Source organism: Colius striatus, chromosome 13 (assembly GCF_028858725.1).
Source record: "Colius striatus isolate bColStr4 chromosome 13, bColStr4.1.hap1, whole genome shotgun sequence".
Lineage (NCBI taxonomy): Eukaryota > Metazoa > Chordata > Aves > Coliiformes > Coliidae > Colius > Colius striatus.
Genome location: NC_084771.1, coordinates 14,602,969 through 14,619,247, shown reverse-complemented (window position 1 = coordinate 14,619,247; position 16,279 = coordinate 14,602,969). Strand labels below are relative to the sequence as shown.

At 41.5% G+C, this 16,279-nt stretch overlaps 1 protein-coding gene across 1 annotated transcript in view; it reads left to right on the top strand.

The window, feature by feature from the left end:
• FGF13 (fibroblast growth factor 13) overlaps positions 1 to 16,279 on the top strand; it is a 113,184-nt gene that overhangs the window by 35,311 nt on the left and 61,594 nt on the right. The gene's annotated exons all lie outside the window — the stretch shown is intronic.

Here is a 16,279-nt window from a genome sequence, read left to right as displayed (position 1 = left end):
TGTCTAATAGAAGTTTATGCTTGTACTCTTGGTAAACACTCTAAGCATCTTTTATTAACATTTTTTTTCCTGTGTAATCAGTTCCCCATGAATAGCATAAATCTGGATAGAAGTGTAGTTCTGGGACAGTATGTTTAGTAATAACAATGAAAGCCTGATGGATGATACTAGCACATACGAGCCCATTTAATCTATTAATATTTTTGCTCACTTTTCTAGTAGTGTTTGATGCAGCATCTTGTCTGTGGAATGGAATTTTGAGACAAAAATACAGAATTTTGTGCTTAGATCAAACTTCTTCAAGTCATTAACTTCTGTGGCAGGCAGTACAGAGTCCGTATAGCATGGCAAGGATGGAAACTTTATGTTTATACCTGTGCAAATACTGTGTAACTTCCATGTCTTCACATCAGAAATTCCCAGGTATACATGTGATCTGAACCCATTTGTAAAGCATTTTGTTTTTATTGACTTGCTTACAGGGAACTTGAAACAGACTTTACAAACAGTGCAGGACAATTTCTTCTTTTTATGCACAGGACTTAGGTCAATATTTTCAGTAGTTTATTTTAATATGTTATAGCAGAAAAATAAAATAATGATGTTATAAAATATCAGCAGAAATTAAGAATAAAATCTGAAGGATTACACTGAACCCCAAGTTTGTGTCAAATTAAATGGCTTTCAGCCTATCATTTTCCTGTGGTAAATAGTGAAATCATTATTTTATTCGAGCTAATTTATGTAATTATCATAAATGAAATGACTTTTAGGAGCACTGATGTGTGTATTGATTTTGGCTGTAAGTGCTTACAGGCTGCTGAGAGAAGAGCTTTCCTTGTGAGTTGTGTTTGCACAAAGCATTTGCAAATGGCATGGGTAATGCAGAAACAGAGGAGTCAGAACAGGTTGGACTTGGCAAGAGGCACTGTCATTTCAAAACCATCTGCTCGTTACTGAGCACTGCAGCCGCTGTGGTTGGGCTGCCTGCCATTTGGCCAGGACAGGGCTTTGGGTACTACATGCTCAGCTCTGATCCAGACCAGGGTCTTTGGAATTTCCTCAGGTAGGAAGGTAGTCACCAACAGGATCAGTTATCCAGGCTGAGGAGGCCTCGCATCAAGGGGATGGAGGTGGAGTCTCTGCTGATCTCCTTGTCCCTGACATCTGCTCGGTATTTCCTTGCCATTGTTTCAACGTGACTTTCAATGGGGTTTTTCAAAAGCATCTTGGGGAGTTTGACACGTCTGACAGGGGAATGTGATGGATTTTATGCTCCCAGTTCTCTCAGGTGTGTCTGCAAACTCCATCACAATGACATGTATAGCATCCAGCTCATTCCCCTCAACAGGCAAGCTAGTTTTGGTCTGTAATGGAAAGTAGGGAAAATGCTCCTTTTAGCTTTAACAATTGATTTCCAGCACATGGAGTACTGGGTATGAATAAGATCATGAGGGCTTGGATTAGACATTTTCAGTGTTTTCTTTTCCATGTTTGGTGAGTAAGTAAAAACTGTGTTTGACTTAGAAACTTGGCAGTGTGATTGAAATTTGCTTTCCAGGTATCAGAGGGATGTCATCCCACAGGACTCATGTAAATACACAGGTGGCTATAAGAATACTGGTATCCTTTTTTTGTGTGTGTGTTTGCTTTGTGTTCATCAGCAGTTGCCTGCATTGTGTTTGTGTCTTTCCTTGGAACTTCACTCTGAGCTGCTGCACCATCACCCTGCCAAAAGTCTCTGCAAATACATGGGGCTGTCACTGCCTCCCTGGTGCATGGCTGTGACATGACTCTAGGGCAGTGGGGAACAGCATTTTCCCTATATATCAGAGGCAGAAATGTTTCAAGATGCCTGAGTGTGTCAAGGCGAAGGTACTATGCTGCTAAATAATAATCATGCTGATAGACCCAAGGCAGTCAATATGCCTGCACAGCACCATACTGTGCCAAGTAGACTTAGCCTTTAGGTTTTCAGCAAGGGGCCAGCTCCTGGTAGTAAATACTTACTTTCCCACCCACAGCTGAAAAGGAATGGGACATAGGTACCCAATCCCTCTGGCAAGGCAGCTTCAGTATCACCATCCCGTGCTTGTACAACAAGTGGGACAACACAACTGTTTATATTGTCCCACATGTTGTACAAGGACAGGATGGCTTCAGAATGCTAAAATAGGAGTTACTTTTCATTATGTCTTGCAGTGTTACTGAAATGTCCTGAAGCAAATATACAATAAACATTGACTTCCAAATAGAGTACCATAACTTAAAAGTTTAGGTTAGTACCTATTGTGTCCTTCCTGATTCATTCTTGTGGTATAACAGTGAGATACTGCAAGCTCTTGGCAGACAGGTAACAAAGCGGCTCTCACACCTCTCTGTTTTCAGTCCTATGTCTGACTTTGAGTCCAGCTTTTGAGCTTCCATAGGGCTCAGGAACTTGTTATAAGTGTTACAAAATATTGAGACAATATCTGCAAACTCCCAAGTGTCAGCTGTTTGTTTTCATACACTGAAAAATCTGAATTTAAATCTTGGCTTTTCTTTTGAAACACTGCTTTACTTGCAGAACATGCTTAAACATGTGCATTGTGGGTGGACGTGACCTGCGCAGATGTTTGCAACTGCAGTACTGCCCACTGCTTTTTGCAACCTTATAATCCAGCACTTAACTCCAGGTGCCTGTTGGAACCTGCAGGGTCAGTCCATAAAGATGCTGCTGTCTGCTCCCTGGGACTGTACCACCAGGTGGCAGATGAAGCCAAGGAAAGAAAGTGCCAGTGCTGCACTGACTTCACATAGCTTCCCTTTCATAAGCAGAAGTGGAAACATTCCCAGAAGCAGAATGTGAAATAGTTTCACTCTTTAAGGGATTTCTTCCTTATTTTGGATTTCCCTATAGGGTAGTAAAATGAGGTACAAAAGAGTGGAGACAAAAAAAGAATGGAATGAAATAACAGAATCTCTCATTCAAATATACAAATGTCTGTTGTTTATACTAACACAAAATACAGATAAAATCTGAAATTAATGATTTCTTGTGTTTACTAATCTGAATTACAGATAAAATATGATCGAGAGGTTTCATTTTGGGCCTATACAGCTGAATGACTCTATGAAAATATAATGTTCACTGATAACCAAAATAGTCTATGCAGGGCAACACACTCTAGAACCCCAAGTGGGTGTTTTGGCTGGCTGGGTGGCAGTTTAGAGCACTCTTCTTATTGCCCATTCTCCAAGAAGGCAGGAACCTTCTTATAGTCATAATCTGTATTTTCCTGGAAGATTTCTGTTGCAGCTGCTGTTCTAAATTGCATGATGCTGCAACAAGACCGCTGAGACAGCAGAGCTGCAGTTGCTTGTCTGTATTTTGCATTTGTGATTCTTTGGTCATAACAGCAGCAGCAGAAGTGAAGCCTCTTCCTGCCAGACAAACTAGTTTGGAATTTTCTGATTAGATTCCAGGGAGTAAGGTCAAGCCTGACTGTTTTAGGGTTTTTTTTTTCCTGGAGGAGATCAGTTCAAAACTGAAAAGTAGGGATAATTAAAATAGAAACGCCTGATAGTTTGCAGTATCATGATTCTGATACAAAATTGCAGTCATGGAAAGGGACTATGTTTCTGCCACAGCAGAGCATAACGTGTGCCATTTCTTTTGTGCCCGCTCTAGCTTCTTTGAATGTGTTTGGGCTCTAAATTCAGCATGCATCATTGCTTTGGTGCAACCTAGATGAAGATTGTCTGTTGTGGAGAACATGCACAGAAGGTAGACCACACGTGTTTTCTGGGAGAGTACAGTCCCTGCTACACTATCCTCACACCAACCAGGGAGGTAGCATGGGGCTGCAAATCCTACTGAGACTTGCCATCTCATCTGTTCTGGTCACTTGTAAAGTGAAGGTGTGCCACTTAATACCATGGGTAAACTGACTAAATTGTGCCTTAAAGGGATTGTGTTTAACTCACTGGATTTGTCTCTTTTGGAAGGTTAATTTGAGTTTTCCTCTTTGGATGATTAGAATTGTAAAAGCCCTCTCCAGACCATCTTGACTCCTATATCTTAGTTGTTTACTCATCAGTCATCTGCAGTTTTTATAAAGTGACAATCTCCAGTGAGTAATTCCCAGCAAACAACAGCTTGGTTTTTATTGGAATGAAAGGAAAAAAAATAAAGTGGTTGTTTTATTACAAATTCTACTTTTAATCCTTTTACTTCAGGTCCTACACTATGCTATAAAGTTGCTTTTTTAAACTGACACCCCACAAAGGTAACTAATACTGTAGTAGAGGTAAGGTCCTAGTTGGTCTAAACCAAGGATCTCAGAGGAGCTGTGTTCCTTGATGCTCAGTGGTTCCAATCACATGCTGAGGACACATAATAGACATAAATGATCAAAAGAAACTGGTGATTAGACCTGAGCTGTGTTTTCCTTTAATTTACAAAACCAATGAAACAATAAGTAAGTATTAGCTGGACACAGGTTATGTTTTCAATTTACATCTCCAATTTTATTGAAAACAATAAGAATGATTCTGAATCTCTTAAACATTCTTTAGGTAGCTGAAGAGGACAGAATATTGAAATTCTCAGTAAGAACCCTGTAAATTTTAGGGAGTCATCATTACAAATTCACGTAGACTTTGGGAAAAGTAGTTGAAGGCACTGGTGCTTGTGGAAAAAGAACTCCATTTACAGGCAGATTAACCTTGTTTATAATTGCAAGGCAGTAAGCAATGCCAGTGCTGGCTTTTGACTGCCTGTCAATAATTGACATGGCTGACACAAAACCTATCGACTCAAGGTCAGTTGTTTGAAGTCAATAGAACTCAGCAGGCGATTCGAGATGGACTTGAGTGCATTCTTCCACGTGGGTTTTTTACTTCTTTTTTGTGAAAATGGTGCCCTTTTCAAGCTGAGAGGTCTCAGAAGCAACTTCAGGTTTTGCCTGACTGCAGTTTTCTTGGTGTGGTACTGTTTGTTCCTGGCAACAATAATTACGGATGTTTTTAATAGTACAATGTATTCAGATATCAGCAATATTCACAGCTTGATTATAGGCAACTGTGGCATAATAAACACTGAATATTCTAAAACTGTGCAATTCACAGCATGATTTGCTTCTGCATACTACTTGTTGTGAGTTCCGAGTACACAAGTGGTAATGTATATTAGTAAACATGAAAGTCTTATTTGGGGAAAATTGTTTATTAGTAGTAAACTGGCATGCTTCACCTTTCAGGTCTAGATCCAGCAAAACATAAATGCTAAAACATGTTCAAATGCTTGAGTGACTTCAGTTGCTAGATCTCATTTTAGTACCTAAAGCCCAGCATCTGGAAGGTGTTTACTTGTCTATGACTAGGGTCTGATCCATAGCACGTCTCATGCATTTGCAAGTGATTGTGTTAGGGGAATTAAGAAAAAACTGCTGCTCAGCTGGAGTTCTACAATTTTCTTCCTCATAAGCAAATTGTTATATCCTCATTGTGGGTCCGTTGCACTGCAAAATAAACTGAGCTCATGCACATGTGACTTGTAAATGTCTTGGAGGGAGTGGTAACTTCTGGCAAAGAGACAGAGCTTTTTAAAATAGCTCTTCTCTCCTTCTTGTAAGTACATGACTCCAGAATGGCCAGATCACACTTAGAGATGGTATTTGACTTGGAAATCTGACTCTGCTTCTAAATTGTATAAATCTCATTACTTAAGTAATATGTGAGCATGGGCTTAACTTATTGTGCTGAAGAAGGATGAGATGAACAAGATCTCAAACGTGTTCAGCAAAAGAAAATACAAATCCTGCCCTTGATTAACAGAATTGAGGTATAACTCTAGTCACATCTTGGACCACAGTGTTGACAGTACTGTATATCTTCAAAACAAATCTTAGGGTTTTTTCCCTTGTCAAAATTGCATTAGGAGTAGCTGGTTGGTTGACCCCAACTATAGAATATCTTCAGTATTTTTCACTATACCTAAATATAAGAAAATGAGCTTCTCTGAAGTGAAGAGGTAAAGCTTAAAAGTTTCAAAAGGTAATTATTTCAGAATTGTTAACAAATGTAATTCTCCTAAGTGCTTTTTACACTTGTAACATGTTACATTAATAATGCAGTTTATTTAAAGAAGAAAGAAAGTATGGTACATAGTCTACCTCATGAATGTTGTTGAGCTATTCATATTGCAAAATGCCTTACAATAAAGGGTATCAACTAAACCAAGCAGCAGACTCCCATGGCTGGCGTAATGTACTACAGTATCTTGTTACAGGCATTCTTTGTAATTCTAGGAGGCAGAAAATAAAATTTGACACTCAAAAATAATAAGTTTAAGTAAATCATGTAGGAGAAATGTACATTTATGTCCAAGAAATGGTTAGATGTTGCCAGAACAATACAGCTACATTATGAATCTTTAATGATCTCTGAAAGTCGTAATGGCCTGTCACTAATGCCCATTAATGATCTCTCTATACCGCGGGTATGGGCTTGATGTTTCTGGCCAGTACCTTAGAGAATACTTTAAATATGCCTTAAACTTTCTCTGATCTACTCCCCGTGTGTCTGCTCCAAATGTAGACTGCAATTGTCTGGGTTAGGAGCAGCTTGTAAGACAGCATGGCTTTGGGGTTAAGAAAGTCTTATTCAGGTAAGATGTATTTAAGCAATATTTTTACAAGAAAAAATCTAGAAGGTATTTCCTGGCAACTAATCCTCTGTAGAGATGGTAAACTGCATAAAGAAGTTAAAGTTTAGTATTTATTATGTGATTGTTCTTTGACTTTGTTAATTTTCTTTGGTAACTCTAAAAACACACTCTTTAGGAAGAAAAAAGCAAGGGTTGTTGATTTTTGCTGATTGGAACTGTAAATACACTGAATATGCTGCTGTATTAGCAACTGTGTCCTGTTTGAATATGTATTTCAGATGTTTCATGGGCTAATTTTGTGGCCTTTTAAAAGTCTATGCCATGTATTTAGTTAAATTTGTACCCAAGCTTTTAGTCAGGTATAAAGCTTGCTTTAAGGAAAAACAAAACAAAAGCCCAATTATTCCGGTTCTGTTCTAATTGCCTTTCATTAGAACATTATACCTAACATTAACTGAAGATAATCTTGTTATGATGTTAATAACTTGAAAACCTTTTCAATGCAAACACATCACCATTTCTCTATTCTTTTGCAAATGTTTTAGCTTAAAGCTTTTGATGGTGTAATTTATTTTTCTTTAATAATGAAAAACTGTGTTCTCTGCATTTAGTATGTGAAATGATCAGCTTACTGTAATAACCAACGCCCTACGGCTAGAAGAGAAAAGCAAATCCAAGGACTCTTGGAAAATGCCCCAATATTAAGCAATAATCTGATAGGCAGTGTGTACAGAGAGATAGATATTAACTGTAAGTGTTAGATATTAACTGTTGGGGTCATCTATCATTCTTTATTAGAAATAACTCGCTGTGTCTAGTAAACAACTTTTATGACATTGCACAAGGCATCTGTATTTTTTTTTCCTCTTTGGAATTAATATAGTAAATCTAAAAGTGTGGAACGTGAAGTAAGCAGTCTGAAATGTTTTAGATATGTTAAAAATGCATTTACAAAATATAATCAATGTGTAATCCAGTCTATTATCTCACTTGATGCTCTCTCACAAAGGTAGGAGGTTTGTGTAGCTGTTAGCAGTGAAGCTAAAGCAAGTCTGAAACCATCAAAAGATATTGTTGTAGGTTAGCTTTTGGGGAGCACGTTGCCGGGTCTTCACATGCCGCAGAAATACGGCGGTTGATTATCAACCTTGATCTATGGTTGTAAACTCGATGTAAAGAGCGGGGTTCTCCTTCCAGGGAGCGGGGCGGGATGGGGCTCGGACGGGGCGGGCGGCGACCGATCAGCACCACGGACAACGGCCGCGGCCGCGGTGCGGCACAGCGGGGGCGCGCACCCAGCGCCGCTCGAACGCGGCCGCCAGCCACAGGCTGCCCCAGCCCTGCGCTCTCGGCTTTGCTGCTAGTTACGGCCGGGGCCACTGTGTTCGTTTGTTGTGAATAAATATCGCCAGGAACCGAAGCAAAACGGGAAAAGAGAGTGAGTGACCTTGCTGGGGCAGTTGCAAGAATTAACTCCAGATGTCCCTCTTCTGTCCGGTTTTAGCAGTGATTTTATACTTCAGGTTTTTTACAGGAAATCTCTCCTGTTTGTTTGGTTTGTAGCTGTTTACAGATTAATGTTCTGCATCATTCTTCTTGTACAGGAAACTCTGCATTTTTCCAAAACATTCCTGAAAATAATTTACATCAGAACTTTTTAAGTAGGCAAAAATTTCTGGCAATAATGGTATAAAAGCCTAGTCACTACGACATTTCCTATATTACAGATCTGGAGAAAAAAAGAGGGAAGTGGAAACTTTTCCCATCATCAACAGCTCTACTTGAATTTTACTGGTGTCTATGCATCTCAGCATTGTTGAAAAGCCTTGGGTTTGCTCATATTTGCAAGTCAAGAAGACAGGTAGAAACAAATACCTGAACGTAGAATCCATATTTGTGGAGGTTTGTGATGTCCAATTGCAGTTACAGTTCAGAGGAAATACAGAGGCATATCTCATGACTGTTCCATATAGAAGACAAAAAAATGCAGAGAAGTCTTCCTTCATTATATTTATGTGGAATGAGCTGAGTGGAATTGGTCAAATGACGACACTGAAAGATCAGCTAAGATAACTTCTTACAATCTAGCAATCTTAGTTCTGTGCCTTAGATTCTGCTCCTTGTCCTTTCTTTCCCAGTAAAAGCTTCCAGGCTTTGGAATGTGTTCTTCTAGAAGAAGAACTAAGTTTATGTGTTTGTAAGCAAGGTGAAGTTGACCTCAACTGAAGGATAGTGACATGGAGATACTGATGGATTTTGTGGCTACTGCTCATTAAAATCAAATTGTAATTTTTAGTGAAACAAGGAAAGGAGATCTTGGCAGGAAGGGGTGGAAAAAGAGAATGATGAGAAAAGAGAAGGTTAAAAGGAGAGGGCAGAAGTCTTGATGATATATCATCATGTGCTAAATATGGTGCCTCTGCTGGGAGTTTAGCTCAGCATGATTTAGCAATATGACTGGGGAGTTGTGAAGGCCATACATATGGACTAGGAATTTAATTAAAAATATTTGTGTCTGTCTACTTCTGCAGCTTCATCTGATAGTTTTGTGGTGGTTTTAGGTAGAAATGCAGCTACGAGTTGGACAGTTATCCAGTCTCTGTACAAGCATGTCCCTCTTGTAGTTCAGCTGGGCTTAAGTGAGGAATAACAGTGTGCAGCTTGGGCAGCTTCATATCTGCTTCTCTGAGTTCTGAGCATTGTTTCTCTGCATAGCAACAAAATCTTTCTGTGCTTTCTGATGAGGTCTAAGTCCCTAGAAATGTACCCAGCCACCTAATATGAATACTGGGAGCAGCAGCAGATGTTCTGCTGTTAGCCTCCTTCTTTGAATTTCTTATAATTTGCTTACATAAAATATGCATACACAATTTTTCTAGTTCTCGGACCTGTTTGAATCCAGTACAGCAAATGCCAGCTTGTGGTTCTCATTCCTGTTTTGCTAGCCAATGTTACTTGTGAGTTTTCCTTGCAAAAAAAAAAAAAAACAGAGTGCATCTAGCTTATGCTAATGGATTTCTCTCTGCTTATTTATCCAATGTTGGTTTTTTTCAACTGTGTGATCTACAGATGTCACCTTTGCTCTGCCCATGCCAGCAGCAGCTCCTGTTAAGCCTGGAGTTGCCATGAGGCCCATTGCTAGAAGGTGGGTGTGTGTGTGGGGGCAGGTTCTGGTAACTGAGACCAGCATTTTTGCTCAGGTAAACTGGTTCCAGTTCCATGACAGTGTGTGGAGCAAGACCACACTTGTACATTTGCAGAAACATCCATCCAATGCAGGGTCTAACACCAGCTCCTGAAGAGCCCTTTCCTTCAGCTCAAAGTCCTTTTCATTTGTGGCAACTGTTCACATTCTCATTTGTCTGTATGATCTTTGTGCCATGACCTTGGCAGTCAGGTAAAAGTAACAGAAAACCATTGCCAGACTCTTCTGATCCCCCTCCTGAGTAATTTGGTTTTGTTGTTAGAAAATAGATGGGTCTTACATCGGTAACACATCAACAGGGACCAGCAAGCTTGGCATCCATCACACGATTGCAGGGAGTGGGGCTCTGTAGTTATGTGAAGTCAAGCAGTGGGGCAAAAATTAGCTCCTCAGCAAAGCAAGGACCATGGCTGTGAGAAGCTGCTATTAATTCTTGGGTGCAAGTGGAATGGGGGAGAACTCTCAGAGGCCCAGTGAGTCTGATTTTTGTCAAGCTCTTGACAAAGGATGAACCATCAACTCTATGAAAAGGTGGAAAAAGATCTATTTGAGTACTGTGACAATCTCTAGGCAACTTGCTTTGGGTCTGTGAAGGACTATTTACAGTGTTTTGTCATGTGTAAAGTGGCCTTATGTTAAGTTTGACAGTGGCATATAGCCCACACTTCTCATGTGTCCCATGCTGAGATGTAAATATTTCGGGGATGATATGCTGTCATTTACATTGATGTTTCTGAGAGTCATCATGCTGAGAGGTGACTGAACAGATACCTCTGTGCATACTGATGTGGGAGTATTTTTTGCTATGGTTTTGCAGTGGGCAGAGAGAAGTTGCTTGGTCCCTGCTGCAAGTTCCTGGCTCTGGTTGGGCCCCTCAAGACGCTGGAATAATGTGTTCCCAATTTGGGAGCCCGCAGAGCTTTGGGAGCTGATCTCTTCTGTTTGTTCTGTGACCTTTCCCAGCTGATTGGCACTGATCTTTTATGCACCGGATAGACAATCTTTTGTGGTTGACATTTTGAGATGACTGAATATGGATTAACCTAGGCAAAAATATTTCCATTTTTTCACCCTCAAACAGTACCCTCATTTCCCAAAAATGCCTGCACCACCAGGTCAGATCAAATCCAGTTTTGACTGAGATAGAACTGTGAAAGGAAGCAAAATTCATAGCTGGCAAGAGGCAGAACTGGGATTTCTCTCATTGGTATTTCCTCTGAAAATGTGAGGGGAAACTGATGTTCTTGATGTGAGGTCTCGTGACCATCCTGAGCATTTAGTGGAGTATGTCAGTTAAGAAGAGGAGACCTGAATTCAGTCAATTAACTTTGTTCTAGCAAACTTGTGAAGATCTGATAAGAGAACAGGATTAGGACATGGGAACCTTTTGTAACACATCAGGCACATAATTATTGTTTAAATATCTTAGTCTTAGTGGGATGACTCACATGTTGAAGACAGGGACGTGTTTCTCTGCTTTGCTGGATAGAAGCCCAGTTTTGGCACATCCAGCCCTGTGCACCAGTTGTGCTGGGATCTCTTCTGGTGTTGAGATTCATGACTCTGAGTAGACAAAAATTGACCAGATGTCTAGTCCCTAGAACAACAAATGATCTCTTGGATGAAGTGGGTCCAGGTGATATGTCTACACTGATGTCACAGGAGTTTATTTTGATTTTTTCCTGTTTGTGAGCAGGGCTGCACAGAGCACTTTTGTGAAGAAGCGTGACACAGATCCACACAGGAACATCCATGTCACTGTTTACAAGTACCCTTATGTTCTTGACGTAAAAGTACTTCTGTGTACAGCAGTACAGCTCATATAAAGGTCTGCAGCTGAATATTGAAACTGATCTTTACTTTTAAGGTTAATTTTAAGGTGGCCCAGTCGATCTGTTGACTAAAATATCCTCAATTTTGAGCTCTTGGTTTGGAGCTGCCTGAAGGTCCAGCTCTTTTACTAATACCCTTTCCCACTTTGTACTCAGAAATGAACCTCTAGCTGAATCTTGATTTGGCTCATATCTAGGGTAAAACCAGGCCTTTGGGAGTAGTGAACTGGGCAGTAAATTGTGCTCATCCCCCGAGCAGAAAGCAGCCAGGCACTGGGTGTGCTGCAGCAATCGTGTCCAGCCACCGAGCTGGCTGCAGAGGAAAGGCTGAGTCATTTCCACGGGATGTTTCACAGAGGAGCTGAATGATGTGGGGCTTGGGTCTGAACAGCTCTCTTTCCTAGTGAATAGCAATTCTGTCTATATAGAAGAGGAAAAAAATCACTGGGGGCCTCAATGCTGCTGTGTCATACCCGACTGGATGAAGTCTTGTTTATCTCAGTCTGAAAACCGAGAGAAGGGATTCTGATGGCACTTTTTTAGAAAATATTTCCTCACTTTTGGGGTGGTAGGCAGTGGAAAGAGTCCATAAATTTGAGTCCTGAAGCTTTTTTCCCCCCTTGCTTGTTCTGTAACTCCAATAGCATGCTACTCTAGCAAGAAGAAAAGGGTCTTGGGAGGGATTTGAGACCAAGCCAGGGTGAATTTTTTTGTCATTCTGAAGCAGCTTCAGTCTTGTAAATGTTGAAGGATGGTTTGGAGTTTATGCTGGATTGAGTGAGGGGTGGGACTGCCTTACAATTTTTCTTCTGGTATGATTTTCATGCAGCATTTGTTTTGCCTAGCCTGTTTATATAGGACCTACTATAAAGCTTTTAGTACTTGTTTATAGGGGAAGAGGAAACAACTGAGCATGCTGTTTATTCTGAGGATGGGATATTTTGACCTAAGGTGCTGGCAGTAAGTTCCTACTTTATGGCAACGTGTTATGAGAATCATTAATGCTCCTAGAGGGCACTGAGGAGCTTGGGTCCCTCTGCGACTCACACCTTGGGCTCATGTGCCAATCACCAGTGCACTTGAACAGAGAGACGGAAAGTGCTATTTCTCCTCCTCCCCCTGTTCCCTGACAGCAGTGCTGCACTGATATGCTGCTTTGTGCTTCAGAACATCTGTTGGTATTCGTGTGCTGAAATAGCACAGGCAAGAGATCAGCAGCAGGGAGAGAGGAGTTCCTCTACTCACAGCCTGCAGCTGCCACCCGGCACACAGCAAAGCCGCTGCAGCTCATCCAAACTTGCAGCTCATTGCATGACAGTGAGCTGGCTTGTGATTTTTTCATCTGGTCTTGTTTGTTGTGCAGCATTTGTTTTGCTCAATATCTATGTGTTTATATAGGACCTACTGTAAATCTTTTGTACCTGGGATAGATTCAAATTAATGGGAAACAACAGTGGTCTGAGATCTGCCACTGTGCAAATCATTCAGCGAGGACGGAGCAAAACCCAAAAGGTTTGTTCTGGTCTCTAATCTGGTGAAACAGCCACCACTACTTGCAGTTTGGACCAGTGATGGGGTTTTAATGTCTTTTCTTGCAGAGCCAGGCAGTGAGGGCAGCAAACTTTGTGTTGTCTGAAGCCATGTCATGTGTCAGTTGAAGAGCTAGTCCTGGTTTGGGGGTATGGTACCAAACTGCATACTTTACTTTTGCCCAATCCAAGCAACTTCTGAAGGTTCAAGTACATGTTAATGATCAGAATCATGGAAATAATTCCCAGCATAAACTCAACAGAGTCAGAGAAAAAGTATATCGATTGAAAGTGGGTGAGATCTTTGTCTATTTCAAAACAGTGGAATTCCTTCTGGGTCAGATCCCAGGTCCAGGTAGATCATGATGCTGTCTCTGACAGTAGGTGTGCAAGTCTGTCCCATGCTGATTTCTCAAGAGATGCTTAATTTTTGATAGAAATGGAGATGGCAATTCACTCTTCAGCTTTAAGCATGCCCTGCTGTAATACTCACACACAAAGAGGATAGATATTCAAGCAGTTGTCTTCTACATTCAGAAGTTGCTTGGAATATTATTTTATTTTACCTTTTTAGTATGGTAGGGAATGAACATCTCCTGCTGTTTGAAGAAAATAAAGCTGTTCCTTGAGATTTTTCATATCTGTAACACTGAATTAGTCTAAAGACCAGTCCTGGACCAAAGACATTTTCCCAACAAGATCTTAATTTTCATGTACCATTTATAGTAAATGAAGAGATGTTTGTAGGAGTACCGATAGATGAAGAGGCTGATTGTGCAAAAAAACCTAGAGGACTGTTTTTTGAAACTTAAATCTGATTATGCATATATTCTATTTTTATTCCTCTCTTTAGTTATCTGTCAAGGAACATTTGTGCAAATGAATTTTCATTATGGATTTTAAGCATGCAGGCTGGAATGCTGGCAGAAAGATATCCTAAATACTGCTTTTATATACTGCTTTTCCCCAGGATTTTCAAGGTTATCTGAATTCTGAGTTCTTGTTAGTCATTGTAAAAATGAAATATCATCTGACCTGTAGGATGGATCACAATGAGGCAGCTTTACTTTGATCTGAAGATCAAACACTGTTTTCCAAACTGGGAATATTTATAAAGTAATGGGTGAGGTTCAGGAAAAACAAGTCTCACTCCTGACTGTATTGGTAGTGGAAATATGGCAGAATTCATAGTACATTACTGGTGAGTTGAGTAGGACGATTTATTACTAATAATATCCAACTGGCTGTCTCTTGGGTTGGATTTCACATGTCTTATTTGGACTGGCAGATGAGGGTAGTGGTGGAACTTGTGAATTACAGTTATTTTTATCCTACTGTTAGAACCAAATAAGAAATTAGGAGTATTTATTTAATATGTGCATGTAGGTGCCATGAAGTGCCTCATAAACAAAGGTGTGTGTAATATGCCTATACATGTGTACATATTCTTGTAGAAAATAGGTGCTGTGAATGGGTATGTGGGGATGCTATATTCACTATACCATGTCAGCTGTCAAGGTGTCAGGCTGTGATGGCACATATTGCACTTTCAGTCAGACGGTGTCTTAAAACTTGTGCATGGTTGGGCATTTCTGTCAGTAAGGCTTGGCCACACAATGTGGGTCATTGGGGCAAGAGTTCCCAGTTGGAGGAAAGGGATTTGTACTTGTGAGCTGTTTCTAGTGCAGGGAAGGATTGTAGTGTTTGCAAAGGTAAAGCTAACTGCTTTTGAATTCAAGATACTGGGTGCATTATTTCCAATGCACTTGCCTGGGACCACTGTGCAATCCCAGGGAGATAGAAAAGGACCATATGGCTTTGCTGAGTGTGTGTGGAGGAGAGGAAGAAAGGGCAGGTATCCAGAGAAGCCTGGCTGAATCTGAAAGCATATCAGAAACCTGGTGCTGTCACACCACCATACCAACGTTGATTCTGTCTCGATAGCCCTAGGGGAACAAAGGACGTAGCTCCCAGGCTTGGACCACTGAAACCTGTTGCCATCACTGTCCCTGCTAAGCTCATCTCCTGTAAGGAACCAGTTCACAGCTTCCTCCCTCCTGCTCACAGGAGATCCCCTCTGTCTCAGTGCCCATAAGTGACGAGTCCCCTCTGCCTCAAGGATAAATTCTTTCAATAGTGATTTGCCTTCAGGGCTGTAAATCTGTTTTTTTGTTTCTAGCCTGAATTGTCTTTATTATAGGCTCCAGCTGCTGAAAGCATGCAGAAGAGCAAGGGGTGAGTTACAAAGGGACCCTCAGAATCTCCTGCTTCAGATGTTCTGATGAAATTTGGTCCCCATTGTGCAGGGCATTAACCCCAGTGTGGTGCCAGCTCTGACACCACACTGCTCCCAGCATCCTGACACTGCTGCTTCTCCCTGCCCTGGTACCGTTGCAGCTGGGCCCCCACTTAGCCAGGGGTGAATAAACTCATGAAAGCCTGGCCACAGAGGGCACAGAGGCACCAGTGAGGGACAAGAGAGAACATGGCAATGACAAGGAAATTGCTCACTCTCAGGATTTTCTCATCTCTGCTAGAAAACAGAGGCTGAGAGCAGGTGAGAGGTGAAGGAAATGCAAGAAAGACAAAAAACCTTCAAAAATCAGTGAGTCAGAGAGGGACATCATGTAAAAATGTAAAGGGGAAGAAACAGGGGAGAGCTGGAGGCTGGAGCAACTGTGGCTGCTGCCCTGCCTGCCTCCCCGAACCACCTTCCCACTGTCGGCCAGGTATCCTCACTCTGCTGTCAAAAACCTGGTGCCAGCTCTTTGCTCACCGCAGTCACGTTTGTTTGGGTGTCTGCACCTTCCCAGGAGACAGCTCTGTCAAAAGCAGGTAACCACAGCCCATGGGGCTGGCAAGAGTGGACACCCGGGGTGCACCAGTACCTGCTGCCCACCCTGAGCCCCTGCCTCCTTGCTGCCTGCGTCCCAGGGGCCCCTTCACATCTCTCCACACAAAGAGCCACCGGGCAGGGCTCCTGCTCGCTGCCTTGCTTGGGAGAGGAGGAGGAGGAGGAGGAGGGGAGGAGAGGAGGGTGGTGATAAGGGACTTGCTGCGT